Source organism: Oreochromis niloticus, linkage group LG3 (genome assembly GCF_001858045.2).
Source record: "Oreochromis niloticus isolate F11D_XX linkage group LG3, O_niloticus_UMD_NMBU, whole genome shotgun sequence".
NCBI lineage: Eukaryota > Metazoa > Chordata > Actinopteri > Cichliformes > Cichlidae > Oreochromis > Oreochromis niloticus.
The window spans coordinates 2,489,283-2,513,839 of record NC_031967.2 but is presented as its reverse complement, the minus strand read 5'-3'; the positions used below and the strand labels follow the sequence as shown (position 1 = coordinate 2,513,839).

The 24,557-nt window shown below is 39.7% G+C and overlaps 1 long non-coding RNA gene across 1 annotated transcript; it reads right to left on the bottom strand.

Annotated features, from left to right (window-relative positions):
- Window positions 1-13,315: 13,315 nt before the first annotated feature.
- LOC109195974 (uncharacterized) lies at window positions 13,316-14,730 on the bottom strand. The gene is made up of 2 exons (XR_002057409.2): window positions 14,679-14,730; window positions 13,316-14,565 (listed from the first exon to the last, which is right to left on the bottom strand). It is a non-coding gene; the product is annotated as an uncharacterized LOC109195974 (long non-coding RNA).
- Window positions 14,731-24,557: the final 9,827 nt, after the last annotated feature.

The following is a 24,557-nucleotide window of genomic DNA, read 5'->3' as shown; positions in this document are numbered from 1 at the left end:
TGGTGAAAGCTGAATATAATACAGAACAATAACATGACATATAATAATGTAGCAAACATGATCTTCAACAGGCTCACTTCTATTATTCATGATCACAAACACAAAGAACTTGTGCAGCCCTGATATCAGCCCTAATATATGAGTGTGTTTGCCCAAAGATTGAAACAGCATCAACATGGCAGCTATAAGAAATCTTCTCTCAGCCTTGTTTGGCAGAAGATCCCTGCAACAAAGATTGTAGCTGAACGATGACGTGTGTAAAGTTTGCTCTTTGGGAGGGTTGAGGCTGTTTTTAGACCTTTGATAGTTTCCAATCCAGTTCTGAAAGACAGAAATAAACCAAAACAACATCATTAAGATCAGATCATGGAGCTGTTTTCTGCCTTGTTGCTATCTGCAGATTACAATACTTTACTACAATAAAGATGCTAACATGTATCTGTAGGAACAACATCACTGAATCTATAACAACTGAAGCCAAACCAGTGGCCTCTGCTGGGATCACTGGCGAGCCAACACTTGTCCTTCCTTGTTGGATGCAGATTTCAGGGCTTCCTTTTGCTCCTCCATTATAACTGTTCTGTCTTATCAACACATGATGACACAAAGGAATCAGCACTGACAAAGATGATACTGAAGAGAAGCACACATGTCACACATATAACAGACCAGTCCAGTTATACACACCTCTGCTTGGCATTAGGCCTAAAACAAAGACACAAAACACTAACTTGACTCTAAATAGAAGAAACTCGCAGCTTTTTCTGGTATGTCCTTATTTATATTTGACACACATTGTTAAAGTGAATTGTTTAATGTTGTCATTTTTATGCTTACCATCTCTACATTGTTTCAAACTGTGTGATCAAAGACATTCCTTTGTCTCTGACCACCTCACAGCTACTCTGGTGCTGGGGGAGGTTTTATTGTAAGCACATCCTCTCTGAAAGATCTGTTTCTTGTGTGGTAACTTCCTGCTTTTATGACCTTGTTGGTGAGCAGGAGATCACACAAACGCACCCTCAAACGCACACGCACACACACACACACACACACACATTCTTGTCTTTACAAGCATAAAGGTGCTTTCACATACACACACATAGTGCCTTGTCTTTGTAACCAAGGGGGGTTTTACGGTGGGAGGTGCTTGTGTTGTGTATTGTAACAGTTTGCCAATAAAAGGCTACGAGGAGGGCCGCTCTTTGAAGGAGCTGGGCTGGTGACAGGTGAGGAGCGTTAAGCTCCACGAGCAGCCTTCCCTCTCTAACGAGTAAAAGACCGGTTGAAGATGTTCTGTCTTGTTTTTGTCCTTCACGAGAATAAGTTTCTAAACTAGCAGAGCCTGCGGAAACACAGACTCAACATTTATTTGGTCCTTCCGAGCCGGAACCCAACACATTGCGTCCACTGAGGGGGAGGGAGATGATGCCGCCGAAGTCTGCTAGCAGCGAGACGTCTGCGACACCTGATGAAAGACCTGGTGCTTAACTTTGTCGCCAGGCCGGCGAGTTTGCGTCTGAACTCCCTTCGGGTTGGATGGCGATTGACGGGATCCAGAGACTCTTCCCGTGAACGAAACAACACGAACAGTGAGTACAGAAGGCCTTAGAGAGCGGCTACGTGACCGTGCGTTAAAACGCAGGTACGTGAGTGCGCAAGCTGTGCGTGTAGATGCAAGCTACCTGGTTTCTCCACCAATTTTTCTTTATGTTTTTAAAGGAGGTCTGGTTTCTCCACCAGTGTTTTTAATTTTTTTAAGGAGGGTTAAGCAGGTTTCTCAACCGAAAGGAGGTTAAAAACGTTTTTCTCCGCCTCTGAGGGCGTTGAGTGTTGGTTTCTTCCCCAACAGAAGGTCAGAGCTCTTGTTGGTGCCTATTTTGTGTGTGCGGGCCAGACGTGGTCTGTGTGAGTCTGATTGTTGTTTTGTATGCAGTCACTTTTGAACCTGATGAGCAAGCTACACATTTTCAGAGCAGGAGCTGCTTGAACGCATCAGAGGGAGGGAAACAGAGCGATGATAACTCGAGCATGCAGGAGTTCAGTTTCTTCCTCACACCTCAGATGGACAACAGCTTTTCTGCATCCTGATTCATGTGTGTGAGACTTTTGTAACATCAGCATCATGTTTTTTGTTTTGGCAAAAAGCAGGTGATTGTGTCTGACGTCACTGTGTGTGAGTTACAGAGAGGTGTGAAAGTATGTGTGTGTGAAGTGGTCTCGAACTGGGGCAGAGATGATTCTGCAGGTCACCTTCTACCCCAGTGGACACAAAAGAAATAAAATAGTTGTGTTGTTGATGAAAAAAAAAAACAATGATAACATGAAGAGTGTTTCTCAGCCTGAAACAGCTACAATCTCACTTTCTGTTTGTAAGAAAGGACAGTTAAAAAAAGGGAGAGAGAGATGTGTGTTGTTTAAGCAGTGATGAGAATAATGAAAATGTCTTAGTTTGTCACTTCAGGTGAAAAGCAGACCTGGAACAATTTTCCACGAGCAGCAGTTGGAAGAAAACTATAGGTTAACATCATTAGGAAACAATCAGGCCGAGTTTTGGCTGAATTGTGTTTACAGCTTAACTCCTATGTGTTCCTCACCCTGTAAAAACAAGCTCCAAGGAAGCTAACCTCTCCTTGAAGATAAGGAGTGCAGTTCCAGAAGCACAGGCATGAACATCAACAGTTGACAGCAGGCCAAGAGACAACCGCAGAGTCCTGAGAGAGGTCCAGCAGCAGTGTGTGCAAACGGCATCAGAGAGAAAGAAAACATGGATGGATGGAGATGCATTTCCAGCAAGCTGCAACTTCACTGTGTGTGAAGATGACTTTTGAGGAGACTGTCTGAGTGACATTTGCCACGTTTGGAGTGGAATGGCAAGATGAGACAGTGAGGATGACCCAGGACAAAGCTGAAGAGAACTGACTGCCATTGGACTGCAAAGTGGGAGAGGAGAACACAGAGGAAGGCTGTTGTTTAGTGTGGGGAATCAAAAATTGGGTTAGCAATCGTGGGAAAAAGGAAACTGACTGCTTTAAGGGGAAAATTGAGAAGAGGTCTGGACCACAAAATGAGAAAGGTACACAAAAACACACACAAACAGAAAATGTATTAACCATAGTAAACCTACATACACATACAATGAAACTCATGAAGACCAGACAGAGTCTAAGCATGAGATTCTGTTTGTCATCTTGTCCAAGTCACTAGTAAGATGAAAGTGATACATAGACTAGTGGACGAATATTATTTTGGAGGACAGATGGTTGCATCATAGAGGAGAAAACAGAATGCTGATGAGGGGTCTTGAATGAGTGAGCTGAGTGAGCTGATTGTTGAGTTTCTGCTGTGTGAAGAAGTTTTAACATGGCACACATTTGGTTACATGAGAAGAAACTCATTATGTGATGAGACAACAGGGTTATGTTGTGTGTGGCTGATTGGATGAATGTTTGAGATTAAACTGGCTGATGATTTGTCTTTTGTTACAAAGTTGAATCTGCCAGTTAGGTTTGGTATGATTTCCCCTCCTGAGTTGAAGAACACGTGTCATGACTTAACAAGGCCTTTCTTACTGTTTTCCTTTTTATTTTGTTACTTTCATAGTGCACTAAAAGTTTGTTGCTAACTCTCTGTCATTTAAAGCACATCTGAACATTTGAACAGGAAGAACTACACAACATGTTGTCGGGAACGGTTGCAAAGTGAGTTTCTCCAAAATTAAAATGGGTTCAGGAGAAAGCCACTTATTGGGACAATTAGGAAGCGAGTCCCTGTCTAAAAGGATTCAGCGGTAATCCAGTTTAAATTCTTTTTCTTTTTTTGAAACGGCGTCATATTGCTGAGGGTGGAAACAAAATGCGACGATAGATTCCACTATCAGCACTGAATGAATAAATGAATAAAAAATGAGTGAAAAAAATGGGGAACTGACTGGACTGCTGAAAGCTGACAAGAGTTGACTGACTTGACTGACTTAACACCACTATGCAAAAGTTAACCCCCACCCAGATGTGACAAAGGGGTGGATGTATCTCTGTGTGTGTCTTTTGTTGCAGGAGCAGGAGGAGACCAGAGGAGGAAACGTTGGGTCACATGACTGTGTGAACTCTGCAAATTTAAGCTTTTAGCTGTAAATTTTCTGGGTGTCTGTGATTTTACCAGCAGTGTGTTATTCATGATCCTGTATTACTCACAATGCAGACGTCACTGTGAGAAAGTGTGTATACACCTGCGCAGCGCTAACATTTACATTACTTTTCTAGAGCAGAGGGTTAATCATGTGATTTGATCATGTGATTTACAGCAGGACACAACTTTATAATGTTTTTCTACCACAGGATTACTGAGTTTTTGTGTGAAGGAAACTGTGTTTACAGGCTGTATGTTGGTGATGAAATTACACTGTGTTGAGAAATGTGAATATTACAGTGGAGATGTGAATACAGTGTGAGAGACATACTGTGTTTGAAACCAGCGTTACTTCTTTTACAGCAGAGTGCTAACTTTATGACCTTTTACAGAACCTCTGGAATCTGGTGACCTGGGCCTGACCTAGGATGCTACTGCTAATGTTTCTCTAAGAGTGCTTGTAAAGGATTCAGCACAGACAGACAAGTGAGAACTGAGCAGATGTGCTGTGATTACAGAATAGTTAAAATGGGGCTCAGTATCTGACCACTATTGAGCTCATAGTGATGAAATAAGTGAGTGACAAACTTAAGGAAAGTCACTGATTACAATGTGGAATGAAGTTGAGATGCTCGATGATTTGGAGCAAATTATGGCAAAAAAGTAGGGGTTTAATGATTTAGAATAAACCTGCAATGATACTTGTCTCTGTGATGCTGAATACTTTATTACTCTTATGAGCTACAGTTGTTTGCAAATGTGAAGTTTGTTTTAACTTACAGGGTTTTGTCTTCAGGCAAGGATACAGGCTCCGAGTGGAGCTGGGAGTTGAACAATCTTAACATTTAACCCTTTAAGACCTACCATAGAACCAAGTCCGCCAGAGCTTATATTATATTTTTACATGCTGTAGTGCCATTTTTGTGGTGCATTTGAAGTTGATATACATCAATACAACCATTATAGCCCAAATTTTAATAATATGTATGCATTAAGTGCATAGTAATTACATAAATTGCAAAAAAGTGCAATAAACTACCAAAAAATTGAAAATTGTTTTGTTTTTTTAACATATATTTCTAGTTAGAGAAATTTAAGAGGCTTATTCCTCAAAACTGTAAATACAAAAGAGTTGCACAAAATAGTTTCCCACCACAGGAAACTAATTTTGAGTGTCTTCATATTTTTATTTTTGAAATGCACCAATTTTTATATACTGCAGGAAAAACGAAAATAAATATTATAATGCAAATTTGCAAAAAAACAGCATATGCATCAAAATAAACTATTTCCAGCAGTGCAATTTGAGTCCTAAGCATCCCAGAAACGACACAGTAAGTCATAAAGTCAAACATAACTTTTAAAAACACCAGTATATGCTCACAAGGCCTTGATGGTAAAAAACTACATTTCCGCAAATGACGTCACTTCCGGTTTAGGGCAGGTCATGGTGGACATGCGATAGTTCGCGCTGATGGATGTAGGAAGTGTTACGAACAGCTGATCGGATCGGTAAAGCAATGTTGAGGTTTCCATTCTCTTCATTACGCACGGCACAGTCAAGGAATGGCAAACAGCAGGGGCGATTCTAGGATCAGAGCTTTGGGGGTGCTGAGCACCCAGAGAGCTGCCCAGCCAGCTTTCTGGGTGCTTTAGATAAACTTTACAGATAAACTTTACTCGTCACGATGAGACTTCTTCCCCGTCTCTGTCAGTCCCTGCATCCTTAAATGTCTCCAGAAGTCCCGAGTTCCCTCTGACTGTCTCCTTGGTGCATTTAAACCCCTGTTCCTCCCTGTCCTCGTCGTCTGTTGTCTTCGTCTCCGTTATCAGTCATCATAATTTTACCATCTCTGTGCAAGTCTGCAAATTTCTTTATTAAATCATAAGATTCTTAAATTCATCAAGTCTCTCTGTGCCTGGGTCCTCGTCACAAAACATGACATCACTGTTTTGTACATTTTAACACAATTTATCCCCACATTAGTGAAAGAAAAACACTTTTTTGAAAAGTCTGTAACAAAACCATCAAATCTGATAAAGTTTATTTAAATGCTGCAGAGAAGAATGGATTGGAATAAAAAAAATACATATATTAACCTTAATTACTGGGGGAGAATAATGCATGATGCTCATAGTGAGTAAAAAGTAAACTGAGTGCATTGTTTCGACAGAGATTCACTTTTAATGTGTATGTATAATATAATACAGATGCATAAAAAATACACTCCAAAACCAGAAGAGTCCTTGAAATGTACAAATGTACAAAATATTAATAAAAAAATTATAAAAATGGAGGCAACTTTGCCTATGGCGCAATGTATACAATATATGAAAAGATCTTTACTACAGATACTACTATGGCTCTGCAGATTTTTTTCTTTTCTTTTAACCTATGTGACTTTTCAATTTAGTAACAGATTGGAATTTTGTGTTGTAAGATTTATGAGTTTCATGCTTTCATAGTGGTACTTGGGAGAGCTTGACATTATTTTAGGTGGTACACACTGTAAAAAGTTTGAGAAACACTGATAAGGTAAGTGTATGTGTGCTTTTGGAAAACATTTAAAGCTGCTGTACAGAATCTTTGAAACAAGCTTAAAACATTTTTAGAATATAAACAGAGCACTCTGCTTCTCTTTACAGCTCCTCACTCCACCAGGGCTCTGTTTGGCACTTTCTGGTAGTGCGCAAATGTGGTGGACGTACTGCAGCAGTCATACAGACAACTAGATGATCCAAAAGTTGGCCTACCTATTATTGGCTGAGGTTTTAGTAGAGTTGTAGCTGAACAACACAAAAATATATCATTAATTTTAATCTCCCCAATCAATGATAATGTTATGTTGGAATGTTGTTAAAGAGGGTCAAAAATGTTTCAATCCAGTTTGTTTTGCAGATTCTGTATAGCAGCTTTAATATAGGGAGAACACAACTTCCAGATTGTATGAGTAAAATTGTTTTTGTCTTTGTCAGTTTAACAGTTTCTGTTATGCCTGTCACTATTCCCTGTCTGTTTTCTTACCTGGTTCTTCCTGACCTTTGTGGAATTACAGGGATTATTTTACATAACCATCATCTTTATCATTGCATTAATTATCATTTCATCCAAGCATTTATTGAAGTTGCTGGCATTATGTTATAATTTGTATTACAGGGGTTATCATAATCACATATTAACATGTTTATTACAGGTGCAGTTATAACCACTTTAAATTGTTGAGTTAAATCTATAATCTTAAAAGCTTATAGGCTGAGTACATGGTTACAGTAAAAGTAGTAGCGGAGCAAAGGCCTGAATGTATTCAGCAACATGCTGCACTAGAGTTTGCTTCCCAACAGGTGACAGAAGAAGTTGTCCAGTCCATGGGGACTGCAAAGGCCGGAGATCATCGCCTTATTTGGAAAAGGATGCCAGAAAGGGGAACTCCTGTCTCTGCAGTTATCTCTTAAAATTGATCAGTGTCTGTAGAAGAGGCAAATAATGTTCTTAAGATGCAAATTATGTGCTTGTAAACGCATGAGGGGGCGTCATAATACCCTGATGTTATAAAAGCAATCTGAAGTGTATTTTTGGGTGGAGATCCACGCCAATTGTGTGCAGTAATGGTCTCCCCGCACATGTGTTCATTAAAATCAATTGTTTGACCAACTCGCTTACACTATGGTTGTTTTGTTCTCACCCTCAATATTCTGATCACGCGACACCTTGTACTTTCTCCTCACGTTCCCTTCTTTCCTCTCTCCCTTTGGACTATCCTACTCCCTCAGTTTTCATCCGATTTTCACCATTCACATTTTAAACTGTTCTGCTCTTTCTGCTAATGCCAGCTATATCTTTTGGTGCTCATACCTTTTATACTTTTTGAAATATTAAGCCTTTTATGCCATTTTTTGGCCCATTTTGCTGGGCTGAGTCATGTTTTAGCTCAGTGAGATGAACAGCCGTTCTCAGAGCAGGAGGCCTAGGTTCGAATCCCGCTTATAGCAACATTTCTTCAGTCAAGAATTCAACTTTTTTAACTCCTTTCAGCACAAATTTCAGCTTCTTCACCCCTTTTCAGCAGAATTTTCAGGTTTTTCAGCTCTTTTCAGCAGAAAGTTGAGCTTTTTCACTACTTTTCAGCACAAAGTTCATCTTCACCTCTTTTCAGCACAAATTTCAGCTTCTTCACCTCTTTTCAGCTAAATTTTCAGTTTCTTCAACTTTTTTTAGCAGAATGTTCAGCTTCTTTAGCCCTTTTCAGGAGAAAGTTCTGCTTCTTTACCTCTTTTCAGCAGAAATTCTGCTTATTCACCTCTTTTGTGACAGTTCAGCTTCTTTACCTCTTTACAGCAGAAACCTCTGCTTCTTCACCTCTTTTCAGCAGAAAGTTTAACTTTTCACCTCTTTTCAGCACAAATGTGATCTTCACCTCTTTTCAGGAAAAATTTCAGCTTCTTCACCTCTTTTCAACACAAATTTCAGTCTTCACCCCTTTTATGCAGAATTTTCAGTTTCGTTACCTCTTTTCAGCAGAATTTTCAGTTTCACCAGCTCTTTTTAGCAGAAAGTTCAACTTTTTCAGCTCTTGTCAGCAGATTGCTCAGCGGCCTCTGCAGCCTCCACATTTTTTCTCTCATCATATGTTTTAATCACATGAGAACCAGTTTCGCTCAGTGAGATGAGAAGCCGCCTTGGGACCAGGTGGCGCAGGTTCGAATACTACCTGTGGCTCGTCCAGCACATCTTCCGTCCTCGCACTCATTCCGCTTTCTTGACACTCTTCAGTGCACCCTTTCAAATAAAGCTGTCTTCAGCAAACACTTCAGCTTCTACACCTCTTTTCAGTAGACTGTTCAGATTTTTACATCTCTTGAGCATTAAATTCTGCTTCTTTACCAATTTTCAGCAGAAACCTCTGCTTCTTCATTTCTTTTTTAGCAAAAAAGTCCAACTTTTTCACCCCTTTTCAGCAGAATTTTCACTTTCTTCATCTCTTTTTAGCAGAACAGCCATCTTCTTAACATCTTTTCAGCAGAAAGTTCAGCTTTTCACCTCTTATTAGCTCACATTTGAGCTTCTTTACCTCTTTTTCACCAATTTTCAGTAGACAGTTCAGCTTCTTTACCTCTTTTCAGCAGACAACTCTGCTTCTTCACCTCTTTTCAGCAGACAACTCAGCTTCTTCTGCACCCTGCACATTTTTTTTGTATCATCATATCTTTCATTTGAATAAGGACCAGTCTGGAACAATGAGATGAGCAGGAGGGTGGGGCTCGAATCTCGCTCATGGCAACATGTTTTTGGGGCTTTGTTCACTTAATTTCAGCAGAAACCTCTGCTTCTTCACCAGTTTTTAGCACTAAGTTCAACTTTTTCTCCAACTTGCACATTATTCTCTCATCATATGTCTCATCATATGTTGGCTCAGTGAGATGAGCAGCTGCCATGAGATCCGGCATAGGTTCCAATCCCACCTGTGGGCGTTACGCACTTTCCCAGCTTGCGCTCAGTCTACTTTCTTGACACTCTTCCGTGTACCCTTTCAAATTTCAGCCATTCAGCCATTTTCCTTATGCCATTTTTTGGCCCGTTGAGATGAATAGGACCACAGTACAAATGCGATCACTCATTTTGCTTGGTGAGCTATGTTTTAGCTCAGTGAGATGAGCAGCCGTTCTCATACCGGAAAGCCCGGGTTTGAATCGCACCCATTGCCATGTTTTCAGCAGATACGTCAAGCTGACAGAACTTCAGCTTGTGCAGCCTTTTTCAGCTGACTGTTTTCCTTGGTAAATACTTCTGCTAATTTATTACAATTCTGCAATATTTTTGTGATTTCAGCAAATTTTCTAATATTCATTTTAGCTTTTTCATCTCTTTTCAGCAGAAAGTTCAATTTCCTCAGCTGTTTTCAGCACAAATTTCAGCTACTTCACCTCTTTTTAACAGGAAGTTCAGTTTCTTCACCTCTTTTCAGCACAAATTTTAGCTTCTTCACCTCTTTTTCAGTTTCTTCACTTCTTTTCAACACAAAGTTCAGCTTTTTCACTACTTTTCAGCAGATAGTTCAGCTCCTTCACCTCTTTTTAGGAGAAATTTCAGCTTCTTCACCTCCTTTCAGCTGGAATTTCAGCTTTTTCAGCAGAAATTTCAGCTTCTTCACCTCCTTTCAGCAGACACTTTAGGTTCTGCACCTGTTTCGAGCACAAGTTTAAGCTTCTTCACCTCTTTTCAGCACATTTTACTTTCTTCTGCACCCTTTTATGTCATCATATCTCTCTTTGGGACAACAGCTAGTTTGGCTTAGTAAGATAAGCAGCTGCTGTGATACCCGGTGGTGTAGGTTCGAATCCTATCTGTGGCTGTTGTCACATGTCTTTTCTGCTTGCACTCACTCTGCTTTATTGATACTGTTCAGTGTACCCTTTCAAATACAGCAGTTTTCAGCAAAGACTTCAGCTTCTACACAGTGTTTTCAGCAGATAGTTCTCCTTCTTCTGCTGTTTTCAGATTCCACTACACAGCATTCACACTGCATTTTCGCAGGAAATGCAACTTTTTCTAGTTTCATCTGCCTCAAGTACAAGTTTCTTTACCAAAGCAAAACAAAGCAACTAGTACTGAGTCTCCCTGTTAATGTTGTTGCAACAGTGTCATGAGAAATGTTCATCAGCACTATCATTACAACTGAGCAGTCCTGTCTTGTGACATCATAGCTATCAGACTCAAAAACAGGTCATTGGCTGTTAAAGTCATATAACATACTGGCAAGAGATGAAAATATTGAAAACTGGTGAATGCAAAGCTTTCAGCCATTAGATTATTGCTTATGCAATTTTAGGAAAACACCATAATTTGAAAAAAAAAAAAATGCTACTGGGGATGGTAATACTGTTATTAAAAATGTGATTAAAAACATAAAAAACTGCTTGTCCAATTTTTTTTTTGAAGTTTATTTTAATCAGAATATGAATAGTGTAAAATTCGAGCACTTGAGTATCAGTCTTTAATCCTTCTCTGTGTAACCATGATTTTATTTGTGATTTCATCACATTGCATCATGTAATTCAAGACTGGCAATGCTCACTAGAAATTTTAACTTATTTCACAACTCAAAATTTTAACAACATCAAATTTTTTGTTATTTTTTTCTGAAATTTCTTCTTGTTAACTTAAAATTTTGAGTTATTCTTGGAGTTACTCTTTTGATTCCAGTAGCAGAAACCAGCTTCCACAGAATGTTTCAGAATGGTTTCATTGCTAATAGAAGGTCAGGGTAACTGATTCATGACTTAGAGTTGGAACTGTATTTGTAACTCCACCCACACCATTATTCCAAACCCAAGCTCTGTCTTTCCCGTCTTCTTAGAGCCAATAATGTCAACTACATAAAGTGTGTCACTGACATCATTAGAAGCATTAATGGTTTTTCTGTTTTTTGTATTAATGACTTTGTCCTTGTGTCTCGGAGTGTCAACTTGGAAGACAGTAGGTAGGTTGTTTTTCTGACATCCAAAAAGATTTATTATTATTAACAAACAAACAAACAAAAAACAAATCCAGGATTGAGCTCCCGAAACACTAAAATGTTTAAAGAATTAAAACTGAAAAGAATTTAAAATTGTATGATTTACAAAAAAAAATTATTTACAGCACTATACAAAAGTCTTGGGTCAATCATCATTTTTTAATATTTTGCTAGGAAAATGGGAAATAGGTTTAATCAATAGCTGCACCTAATTTACATGGAAAAACAGTACATGAGGCAAAACCAGGGTTTGTACAATTCTACTGACCACCTATATTCTTCAACACAGGCTGGACTCTCTTGAGTGCCATTTGTTGTACTTTCTTTAAATAGTCTTCAGGTCTACAGTTTTCCAAGCATCTTAAAGGAGGTAGATGATCTGCAGACTCTTTCAACAATCTCTCCTTTGTTCCTGTCGGTGTCTATATAATCCCACACTACCTCCATGATGTTGAGATTCCAGACTCTCGGAAGGCTAATCCATGACTTAAGTCTATTCTACGATGATTTTACTGGATTGGTTAGGAATGATTTCCAAACTACAGAATGAAGCTGTTGCCAACAAGATGTTTTCTAGATGGTTCAGCATGACAGACTGTCAGGAGTTTTCCTGCAGTGCAACTCAGGTCGGAATAAATGACACTCAGACAGGTTTGCAGGTTTAACGTGCACACGGGTGAGAACTCAGCGGAGACTCACACCCTGGAACAGTTGTCAGGCTTTATTTATACTTCAAGCATATTTGTGTAGCATGTCCTTCTCAGAGACGTACAGGAAGAGATAAAATAGAACTGTGCTGCATGCAGGCTTCCTGTTGAGCTTTGCACAGAGCGTAACTTCTCTATTTAAGCTGAATACTAAAAGAGCAAACACATCTAGATAATGAAATGTACTTTTAAGCATAAACATAATAAAAATCCTAAAATCCTTTAACACAGACAATATCTGACAGTACATTTATGCATTCTGTTATGTTCCAATCCCAGTTTATAGTCAGTACCATTTAGTCTCCAGCTAATAGTCAGCTGCCACTAAGAGCTTACATAAAGAAAAATACAGCAGAAAAAACAGCGCAACACAAAATTATGACCAAGTCATAACTATTATATTTCCATCAATCTTGATATCACTGACTCAATGGCAGCCCCAAACCACGACAGAGGCTCCTCCATGTTTTCAGGACTGTACTGGCAGTTGCTCTGCTCCTGTAGAAACAGGAGGCAAACTGACATGTCTTCATATGACACAAGCTACTGTTTTTGATACATCATTAGTCCCCCACTGTTGCTTTTTCTGTGTGTGACCTTTTGCAGGTGAAAGTCACAACTTTCAGATGTACTGTTTCAGCTTTGTGACTTCTTTCATCCACTGATCCAGTTTTTTTTCAGGACCTAACAATATTTGATCACCAACTCTTTGGGAATCATCTGGTAATTGTTAAAAATACGAGAATGTCTTTAGAACTGTTGGTACGTGTCACTCATCTAAAACAATGTTGCCAGCAGAAATTTTACATTGGCTCTTTGCTTGTTGTAAAGGGTAAATAGATCAACTCCACTCGAGAACTCTACAGTGTGTCTTGTCATCCACCTGTTTAAGCACACATTTATACAACTCTTTTTTTTGTGCTTTCTATTTAACAAACACACACACACGCACGCACAAGAGGTGGCTCAAGACTGTTCTCAGTAATGTATTTGTCAGTGGTTTCATTTTCAAAGTTCATTCTTGATTTACTGCAAAACTTGACCTCTGACCTTGACCTTGAGGTGGCTGATCCCATAACACAATCATACAGTGTACACATAACAAACTGAGATTAGGAGTATTTGTAATTGACTGTACAGTAGGGGATCAAAAATGCACAAATGAATTTTTCAATCAACTTCAAGTAACATTAATGTGTTGTTTCTGAGTTTTTTGAGATTCTGTCTCTCTCCATTAAACTGAAATTATTATAAAGAACTATTAGACTATTCATTTAATAAAAATTCAACAGGGGATCGAACAATTATTTCTCCCATCAAAGTCACATCAAAGTAGAAGCAAGTGTACTTTAGAAAGTTACATGAGTAAGATCCAGCCTGGAATGTTCACTAGTGACCAGCTGTCGATTTTTAACAAGTGAACAGTGTTTCCCTGTTTCCACGTGTCAGGAAGTACCTGTTTACAGTTGTCTATTTAAATGAAACATGAAGTAAACACAAAGATAAAGTTAGAGACCCACGGGCATTTAGATTTCAGGGAGCAAACAGCATCAAACAAGGTGCGTCTCAGAAAGAAACATTGAATTAAAGAGCTTAATTAGGTTTGACATAAAGATCCCTCTGTGTGACCTAAAACAAATGATATTAAATATATTTCATTATGTATTTCATGTATTTCATTTCAGTGATAAAAAATAACATTTCAGTACATGCCTGGTTTATGCCACTAACACGCTCATCTTACAGCAACGGTGGCTCAGAGTTATGACATGTTTTATTATTTAAACTGCTGAAAAAAATTGTTTTTTCTCTGAAATTATTGACTTTATCATCATGTTGGAAAACAAAATTGTGAAACTTGTGATTTGAAAAGCATCTTCAGTGTGGAACGTCTTGTCCCAAAGTTGCTCCATGTCTACTCCGTACCAAAAAATAACATCTTCTGTCTTCATGCAGTGTCCCTCCTACTGTCCTATATTCTTGTATTGTGCGCTGCTGTACTGCTGACCTGGTGAAATATTTATCCTCTTTGCGTTCAGCTCTGCAGCAAATCCTCGTGCCTTTTGATAAAAGAAGAGAGAGCGCTCCCGGTCTATTATGAAGTTGTGGTAGATGGTGGCGAGTTGGGTGCACAGCTGCAACTGAGACTTTTTGTTGCCCAGATCCATGGCTGCAGCGAGAGCTAGGTGGTAGTATCCAGCAGCATCAAAAGGGTCCTGTTGAGGCAGGATTTCAGTTTAGGCATATCGCAGATCACTATGTTCATCAGATTCACATTTTATTGTTTAAAATACAGAAAACAACCCACATCTACGGTCCAGTCCATTACCTTCAGATCAGTGAATATAATGTCTCCCAGTGTTTGGTACAGCCTCACATAAAACAGTGGCTCCTCATCGAACTGCAGAGGTGTTGGGCAGAGGGTCAGGGTCTTCAGGTAATAGTGCTCAGCCAGTTCATACTGTTTCAGACAGTGGTACAGTGAGCCCAGACGGTGGTACGCCACTCGCTCATTCAGACGCTCACCTACATGTACACAGTTTATTTGGTTTTAGCACGGGAACTAATGTCAGGATATAAGCCAGTGATACGTTTTTATAGGAGCTAACTTTGAAGTCTAACCATACCTGCTGTTCACAGCTGTCATGATTTATTTGAATTTGTCATTACATGCCCCAAAATTACTAAAACCAAAAGAAGGCACTTTAATTTTATCGTCATTATATTAATATAGATTAATAAGAATAAAAATATTACAAACAGCAAGTAAATTACACTAAAAATGAAAATGTTTGTTTGACTGTTAGGATGTTCTCTGTATTATTTTAGCACGATCTGATATCGTCGTGTTGGTGTTGTTCCCAAAATGATAGATGAATAAAATTAAAGGTGACCACATAATACGCTTAGTTAAATATGAACTTTTCAGTAAATTGAAAGCACAGCTAAAGTGACTCCATAGTGACAAATGGACAAAAATAACTTACAAAAGAGTTTTTTAAAGAATGACAGCAAAAAGACAGCCTGCTACCAATACACAAAGATGAACAAGAATTCACACAAATGATCACTTTTTGAACATATTTTAAAGACTCAGAATCAGAATACTTTATTAATCTCATAGGAAATGATTTTGTCACAGTTGCTCCAAGACAGCAAGAACAGTAACTAATCAAACTAAAATAAATACAATATATTACAAAGTTACAAAATATAACAAAATTGTTCTAATCCATACAGATAGCTCTAACCATTGTCCCAGTATATTATTCAAATTAAATACACATGAATGACACTGAGGTGCCCTTCTGTTGTTTATTATCTCTGTAGAGGATGTGCAGATAATCACAGTGTGCAGCTATTGCAGTTTGTACTTGTGCTTTGAATGGGGAAATAGTTCAGTGAGACAGCCACAGGCAGAAATGACTTCCTGTGTCATTTATTGGTGCATTAAGGTAATCTCTGTTACAATCAGGTGTGTGGGAACAGAGAGAGGACCGAAATACAAGAATTGGCTGGCTGGCTTGGAACCGATGCGGTCTTTTATTACAGGAACCAAGTGAACTGAACATAAATGATTGAAATAAGCAGGAACGGAGACAAACTGAGCGCTTAAATGGGCAGGATAATGAGAAAATTGGAAACGGGTGGGAAAACAGCTGGAATAAATCTAAGTAATGAAACAGAGGAAGTTAAACTACAGATAATGCACACAGAAGAAAAGTCAATCACAAAAAAGCAGGAAACAGACACGGGAAACTAAACAGTGACAAAAAGTCCAAAACCAAATCACTGGATCAACCACCCAGGTACCACGACAATCTCTGTCTCTCACTGAACCTGCTCCTGTGACTGGCCAGCACCTCATGGAGCGGGTGGAAGGTATTGTCCACCAGTGTCCTGATCTGGACAACATCTGCCTCTCCAACACCATCTAACTCTGTTCTCCTTCTCTAATGGAACCCTTTTTTCCACCCAGACCTGGAACATCCCTGAGACGTCCCCTGTGTTCACCCTTATTCTCTTCCTGCAGTTCAAGCACAATAAAGACTGTTAATCTTTCAGGTACTCTCTTTGTGGATCCAACTTTGCTATGCAGCCACACAGCCATGACACACACATATATGTATCCCTGCTACCATCTTGCACCTGGGGTCAGGCTGGGGTCTTGCCTATTGTGGCAGAGCTCAGCCTCTGTGGAGCTTGTGCTTAGAGCTAGTTCCTGTGCTGCCATGATTAGTGAAAAAAATTATTATTCCACTTATTCCTATTAATCTTTTCATGTAGTTCTTAGTGCACTGGTGGCAGTAAATCAGTGCTGTTAAACTAAAGTACAATAAGTGAAAGCATTTCTCCAATTTTCTTTTAACAAGCACAACTATTATGGCACAATGCAGTCTTTGTACCAGAAGGCTTGTACTTGACATGTGGCAGTCTTCTGGCAGCGGAGCCATTGTGAGTGTGGTGCAGCCTAACAGTGTTAGAGATCTTTTCAGTCACGGGGCGACAGCGAGCTAGATGAGTGGCATTCCAAATCTTTCCATCAGTCAGCAAGAAGGCATTTGAGCCTTTGGTTTTTGTTACTGTTACAGGAGGAGTAACTCTGGGGTGTCCTTTAGCAACGTGATGTGGTTTCCCTATCCTCACTCTCTCTGCTGGTAGAAATTTCTGCATGATGCTTATGATGAGTTACTGTTGGCTTTCTATCAGCTCAAAGTAGTCTGGCCATTCTCCTCAAACATCAACACATTTTCAACCAGGAAACTGCTACTCACTGGATATTTTGCCATTTCAGGCCTTTCCTTGTAAACCCTGGGGATGGTTGTTTAGGAAAATCCCAGTACAACAATGTACTTACACGAGCCCGTCTGACATCATGTGATGTGAGAAGCCAATCTCAGGTTAGTAATTCATATAGGCTTGTAGACATGGTCAAGACAGCCTATTGAAGTTCAAACAGAGCGTCAGGTAGAAAGGTGAGTGGCATGGTTGTTTGTCTGAGTGTTTCAGAAACTGCTGATCTACGTTCCCACTCTGTCACAGTCCCTGTTTTGTGTTTTGGGGGATGTTTTCAGTTTTCTTTAGCTTGTATTTTTGATCATTTTTGTTTGCCCACCTGTAGCAACGTGTGGTTTGCAATCTCAGTCTAGGAATATGCTCTAGATGTGCAAAGGTCTGCATGGGCTAGCAACTAGCGGTGAATTCACTGTGTTCTCCAATAGTCCAGAACGCAGCACCTTCATCCTGTATTTGTTCTTATTGCTCCCACTGCAGACACATTTGGACGATGGGTGGACTGAACATTGTCTCATGGTTTGTAGTGATCCATTTTGGTTCACTTGTAGTTCACTTGGCTTTTTCTCTCATTTCAAACTCATCAACTGTTTCAGATCAGAGTAAACAAACTATGTTTTCTGATTTCATACTTTCGTACTCGTGTAGTATCTTTTTGTTTTCAGTCAGGTTTATCAATCTCTGTTTTTTCCTGCTTTCCTTGTGTTTCTGTTTCTGGTTCAGTCTCATTTCTGTGTTTGTTTACTTTTCTGTCTTCTCAGTCAGTCATGTGTTCACGTTTGTTTATCTCCTGTCACTGTGTCACATGTCCTAGTCCAGGTCTCAGTGTTTGTTACTACTCGTTTTGTTTAGACGGTCCCTCGTCTCGTGTTTGTTGTGTTTAGTTTTGCTTCCCCTTGTCTTGTTATTCTGATTCCATTCAGCTGTGTTCCCGGGTGTTTGGGGAGGAACTTTCCTAGTGTGCATTTATTCTACGAGACTCCGTTGAGTCTTTGTTGCATCATCCTGTGTTGTTTTGTCCTCACTTACAGTTTGTGTTCCCTTAAGATTAGTTGAAGTTTGGTTTCCTAGTTTTTTGTGCTTTTAGTTTGAACTCTTTTTTGAACGTAGATGATATTAAGGGTGTGCAGCTACTGCATTGCATTTGGGTAATCTCAGTACCTCACTGAACATGCCTCTGTGACTGGCCAGCATGTCATGGAGTGGGTGGGAGGAATCATCTAGCATTGTTCTCGTCTTGGACAACATCCACCTCTCGTAACTGTAACTCTCTCTACTTGGGCCTCCAGCACTCTTCCCTTTACCGTCTGCAGTTAGTTCAAATTGCTGCTGCACGCCTTCTAACAGGTACTAGAAAGTATGATCACATCACCCCAGTTCTAGCTAATTTACACTGACTCCCTGTCAAATACTGTATAGACTCAAAAATTCTCTTGCTTACTTTTAAAATTTTAAACAATTTGGCACCCAGTTATCTGACTGAACTCCTCCGCTTGTACAACCCCAGGAGAGCACTAAGTTCATCTTGCCAGATGCTCTTAGAACAACCTAGATCGCGGCTGAAGTCCAGAGGTGATCGGGCTTTTGTAATTGCAGCACCTACACTTATATATAACCTCCCGTAGTTCTGAGTCTATTCATTCCTTTAAATCGCGTCTTAAAACTCACTTTTTTACTTTGGCTTTTGAATCAAATTAGTTTAATCATCCTCAGGCCTGTTTCATGTCTGTCACCTTTGATTTTTGTTGCTGTGTTTGTTTGTTAACCTTTTTCCTGTGCATTGCCTTTTAATGTCACGCTGATTTTTGCTGATTGTTAAGCACTTTGATCAACCCTGTTGTTTTAAAATGTGCTATATAAATAAATAAACCTTAAACCTCTCGTACACCACCTTTAGAGAGTGCAGCTCCACCCCCAAAATGTTACTGGCCTTGCAGATCAGTTTATTGAGTCTGTTGGCATCCCAACCCTCAACTACAGCATGCAACACCATAGAGGATGGCACTGGCTGCAACAAATGCATAGAAAATCCTGAGCATTGTCTGACAGATGTTAAAACATTACAGCTGCCTCAGGAAATAGAGACAGCTCTGACCCTTCCTGTAGTGTGAAGTAGTATTTTTTTTTTAACCCAGTCCAGTTTATTGTCAGTGTGTACTCGGAGGTATTTATTATCCTTCACTGTGTCCACTTTGACCCCCTGAATTAAAACAGGTGTCACAGGTTTCCTGGTCCTCTTAAGATCCACAATCATTTCCTTGGTGTCTGTCACACTGAGCTGCAGATGATTCTGTGTGCACCACATTATATGACTCCATCTCTTTACCCTGACCGATGCAACTAACCATCACAGAGTCAGCAGGAAACTTCTGAAAATGGCAGGACTCTGTGCAGTGGCTGAAGTCTGTGGTGTAGAAAGTGAATAGGAAAGGGCGGTTCCTTGTGGTGCCCCTGTGTTGCTGATAGTTTTTAAACCAGAGTTTTTCTTTATCTAAATAACGCACTAGCATATCCTGTCCTTTTACCACGTCACTCTAGTTATACTGTCTATAATGCATTTATTATCAGTTTAACGCTACCTTAACTCTAACTCTTTGCTTCTCTCTCTTACTTCTTTACTGTATTTTTAAAACTATCCATCACTCCTTTAGATATTGTTTTTACAGTTAGGTCCATATGTATTTGGACACTCACACAAGTTGTTGTTGTTTTTAAACTGTTTACTGAAACAAATTCCAATTATAGTTAAATAACAGACAACATCTGTAGACTCTCAGGTTTCATTCGAGGGTATCAGTACATTACAATACATACATTCAAATTGGATGAAGGTGTTATGATTCAATGAAATGTCGTGGTTTGTGATCACATGCTGGCTGTTTTGATGTGTGGCTCCTCCCATTGGTGTACGTGTGGTTTTTGAATCTCCTCCCTCCAGGCTGGGCGTGTGGGTGTGTCTGTGGCTGGTGAAACAGGCTAGAGAGCTTATTGGCTGATCCAAACAAGCTCTTGAAGTCCGGATTGGATGATTGAATGGACAGCAGCCTCTTAACCTCCAGCTGACAGCGCCCTCCCTTGTCTCCTCTACACCCAACAAAGAGCCAGCTAGTTGTTTGTAGTTCTGAGCATCTGTGTGAGAAAGTCTTTTCGTACAGTGTGCGCTGTTTGTAATTAAGATATCTTTGTGTTGGGCTAACAGCATTTTTGTAAATTCTTATTCATGTGTGTACATTGAGCACTGCAGCAGTTCATTAGGAGTGAGAAGCCCTTTTTCTTTTTTTTGGTAGGAGCTTAGTTTAGAGAATTGTCTTGTTTGCTTTTACTTTCTGAAACAGAAGATTAGAAAAAATCCAAAACCTTTTTGTTTGTTATTTTGACATTGTTCATATCTGAAGAATATAAACTGCTGATTAGCCCCTTTAGTTAGTGTGTTGCTGGCCTGTCATGGGAGTCATGGGAGTGGGGATCGCTCCTGCATGTTGGGTCCTGGTTACCCCTAGGCCGGGTCGAGGGTCGAGGAGTTTCAGCCCCTTAAAATGTGCAACCCTGTTTTTGAAGGGAGAAAAGTAATTATTTTTTTAATACTCAAATTTCCCATTGATAGGGCCAGTGTGAGTTTATCATTTTCCAGATTGAGTTGATTGGTTCAGCTGCCCGTCATGTGCGAAGGTAACTCTACTTGGACAAACTGCCCGAAATGCGTTGACAGAAACATCTCAGGGATTTTGAGTCATTCTGCACTCCGAATTCCTTAATTGCGTTAAAATTTTTTAATCGCGTTAACCGTGATGGTGGATTAATTTGCGTTAACGCGTTATTTTTGACAGCAATACTTTAAACACATCAATCATGTAATCTTTATCTATTTTGGGATTAGGAACTTCTGTATCATCATTTAATATCCACTAATGATATCCAACTCTTGCTTCTTAAAACCACCCTCTCTAGGATGTTTATTGTCGGTTGACTCAGCCAAGTCAGTCAGAAATGGCTCCACATAATCAAAGAATTTTATTTGGAATATTTTTTTAAATGAGGATTTGTTTTTAGTAATTCCTTCCTTGCTTCCCTTTCTTTCCATAGCAAATCATATTCTGTTTTATTTTTGATTGACATACTCTTAATTTGCAGCAATTTACTGGCCCCATAATAAAGTATTATATACAAGCTAAATCTCAATCACTGATCCCGAGTTTCCTCTTCTTCATTTATGGCACCAACTTAATTACTTCGGACATCATGAGTAGGAACAGTATGTTGTTGCATGTCAATGCTGCTTTATTGATCGAGACTCACCAGCCTTTTTATTTGATAAACACTTCTACAAAATAGAAGTATGAGGCTGTATTGCTTCCCGTCTATTGTAATGAGGAACGTTAGGTTGCTAGCAAACAAAACAAAGGAGCTAACAGCGGTACTGCAGAGTCAGAGGGAATACGGAGACTGCACAGAGACCTGCTATCTTCAGAAGTTTTCTGATGACTCTTGTTGGTTTGATGCATCAGTGAGGGTGATGAGACGGAGTACCGGGCTGTGGTGGACTCCTTTGTCATGAGGTGTGAACAGAATCATCTGGAGATCAATGTGACAAAGATCGAGGAAATGATTGTGGACTTTAGGAGAACCAGGAAACCAGTGACCCCAGTTTCAATGCAGGGGGTCGATGTGAAAATAGTGAAGGACTATAAATATCTCAGAGCACACAGTGACAAGAAAATGAAGCTTATGCGTAATTTCAATAAGGAAGCTCTGTGGTCTCACATCTGTCTGATGTCACTCGTGCTGTATGATTAGTGTGGTATCATACATAATTTTTATAACTTATACAAATCCCGTTTTTTAATTTGAAATCAGAAAAGTCACACTGAGGGTAAACACAAGCAGCTCTGCGCTAACGTAGCAAGGCACACTGGCTGCGATGACGTTATGTTCACCATACAGATGCCCGCGTTAACCTGACCAGCACAGGTTAACGTGGGCGTGTTTCCTAAACAAGCAGAGTTTGAAATATTACTTTTTCTGGGTCACAAAATAAACTTTTAAGATATTTTCATGCCAGAATGTTGCTGTGTAAACTTCAAATACCTGCTCGATTCATGAAGACATCACATATTTGCAAAAGTGCTCTAACGTTCTCGGAGATGCCTGTTACCCACCAGCTGACCGGGTGGTCACTCGGGTTAAACGTAAGGCTGAACTGACAAAAAAAATCACCAGATATTATCGGAAAAACCATAAAGCCTTCGAACTAAAACAAACGCTGTTGTGACAGTGATGTACACTCCAGCAAACAGCTGATACTAGAAATTAATATTAAATAAGTTCTAACAACAGCTGATCAAGCTTAAACGTGCTGCTGTCGTTAAGTGCGACCGCTGGTTTCCTCTTTCTGGCGCAAAGTGGGCGATAAACAAACGAGAGACGATCAGCTGATCATTGATCAGTTTCATGATTGAAGTAGCAACAGGAGAGGGAGGGGAGAGAATGAGAGAAGAAGAGGCAGCTGCAGCGTAAAGACAGAATAACTCCAGCTTTGTGTCTTTTTCATTCTCGCTGAAGTCCGGGACGCATCGCGTTCCTTTCCCCCTCAATACGGATGTATTGTAATTGGTCCAGCCCAGAGTTGATCATGACCAATTGGCTAATCCACCACTTTTCATTGTTTATACCATAACAAAAACAAACAAACAAACATAAAAATGAAAAATCTGAACCTTTAATTTCCACAGGTACACTAGACGTCAACCTTTGATCTTAAAGCATTTTCTTCGCACTAATGTCCTCCTATTCACACATTAACCGTCACTGTCACCATGTTCATATTTCACACACTGAAACACACAAAAAGCACGTCTCACACGCAGAAACACTCACAGAAACCTCTGAGCTCACCTTTGAAATGCAAGCGCACCACAAGCCAGCCTCTATTTCACCTCTATTTCATATGCTTAACTTTGGCCGCGTCTTAGAAGTTTTCCCCGTTTCTTGCAACAGAAGCCAGTCATAGACAAATTCAGCCTCAACTTATGATGTTAGTATCTTGTGCTGAAAACCAGACACCGACAAATTTAATGTGAAAATACGTGTAACTCAGTGAACAGATTAATTTGGAAAGCCCAATATGCACATTTGGTATTTATAATACAACAGGCTGTGCTTACCTTTTTAAATTTGGCTTAAAATGACCTCGGCTCCTTGTTTTATCTCCTCCTGATGAGATGGGGCAGAAAACCTCTCTGGTATGTTCTGTTCTCTTCTAATCAGACAAATAAGGCCATGACTCTCTGAAAACGGTATTTCTTATAACTCAGCAGTATAATGCATCATAAAACATTATCATTCATTCACAATAAATCAGCAGTCTAATCTAATACAAATCAGTTTAATAAATGTAATAGTTATCACCTTCTTCTAATTCAGGAGAATAAAGCAAACTAAAACTACATAATAATTTCACAATCATTAATCAGGGATATAACATGGCATAAGACAATATAATAATCTCACACCAGTCCAGCTATGGTCGTGCCATCAGTTAACCCTTCACGTGCCAGCTGTGACACGCGTGCCCAGGGTTGCCGACCCCTGCTCTAAAGCATCTGATTTGGATTCCTGAGATCAAATATATTTTCCTTTGGCTTTGTTTTCTTCCCATTTGTGGCTTTAATGTAGTGTTACATCCTGTTTGTTTGCTTCCATCTGTACACATGTCCAGATTCACTGTTATGTTTCTATTCTTACATTGCTGTGTGATCACTGTTCCCTCTGCTGACTGATGTGACCTTTTGTATCTCACACTGATACTTGTCATATTTGTATCTGCGCCTAAAAGATAAAAAGTTTTCCATGCTAAAACACAGCTCCACCTCCTGCAGTTCTCCCTCTGAACCACTAGATGTCTCTGTTATCTAAATGAAGACGTGCAGCACAGCAACCACAGCAGCGCTCAGATCACACGTGTCCTGTTCTTATGTATAAAAGCATGAAACAGGTGAGACAGGTGGGATCAATATTAATGTTGTGGAAATATATGAAAAAGCAACAGAAGAGTGAAAACATTTTGTTTCTAGAAAGATCTTTCAGCTCATAGCTGCTCACAGACTGTATTTACAAGTGACAAACTGCAACTCTACAGTACATCTACAGTATATATCAAATCTATTCTGTATTCAAATCTATTGAGTGATGTTTGAAAGTCTTTCCAGGTGAGTTTGATCCAGGAGGGTCTGAAGCCAGAGTCAGACAGAGACTGTGCAGAGACTGTAGAAGGACAGAGCAGCAGCAGAGCAGTCCAGATACACTGATGATCCTCTGTCAGATCCAGAGGGACACACAGGGATGATGCTGGACTCTACATTGTGTCTGACAGTGGAGCTGTTCTCAGAGCAGTTCACTCTGCAGCACTGACAGTCAT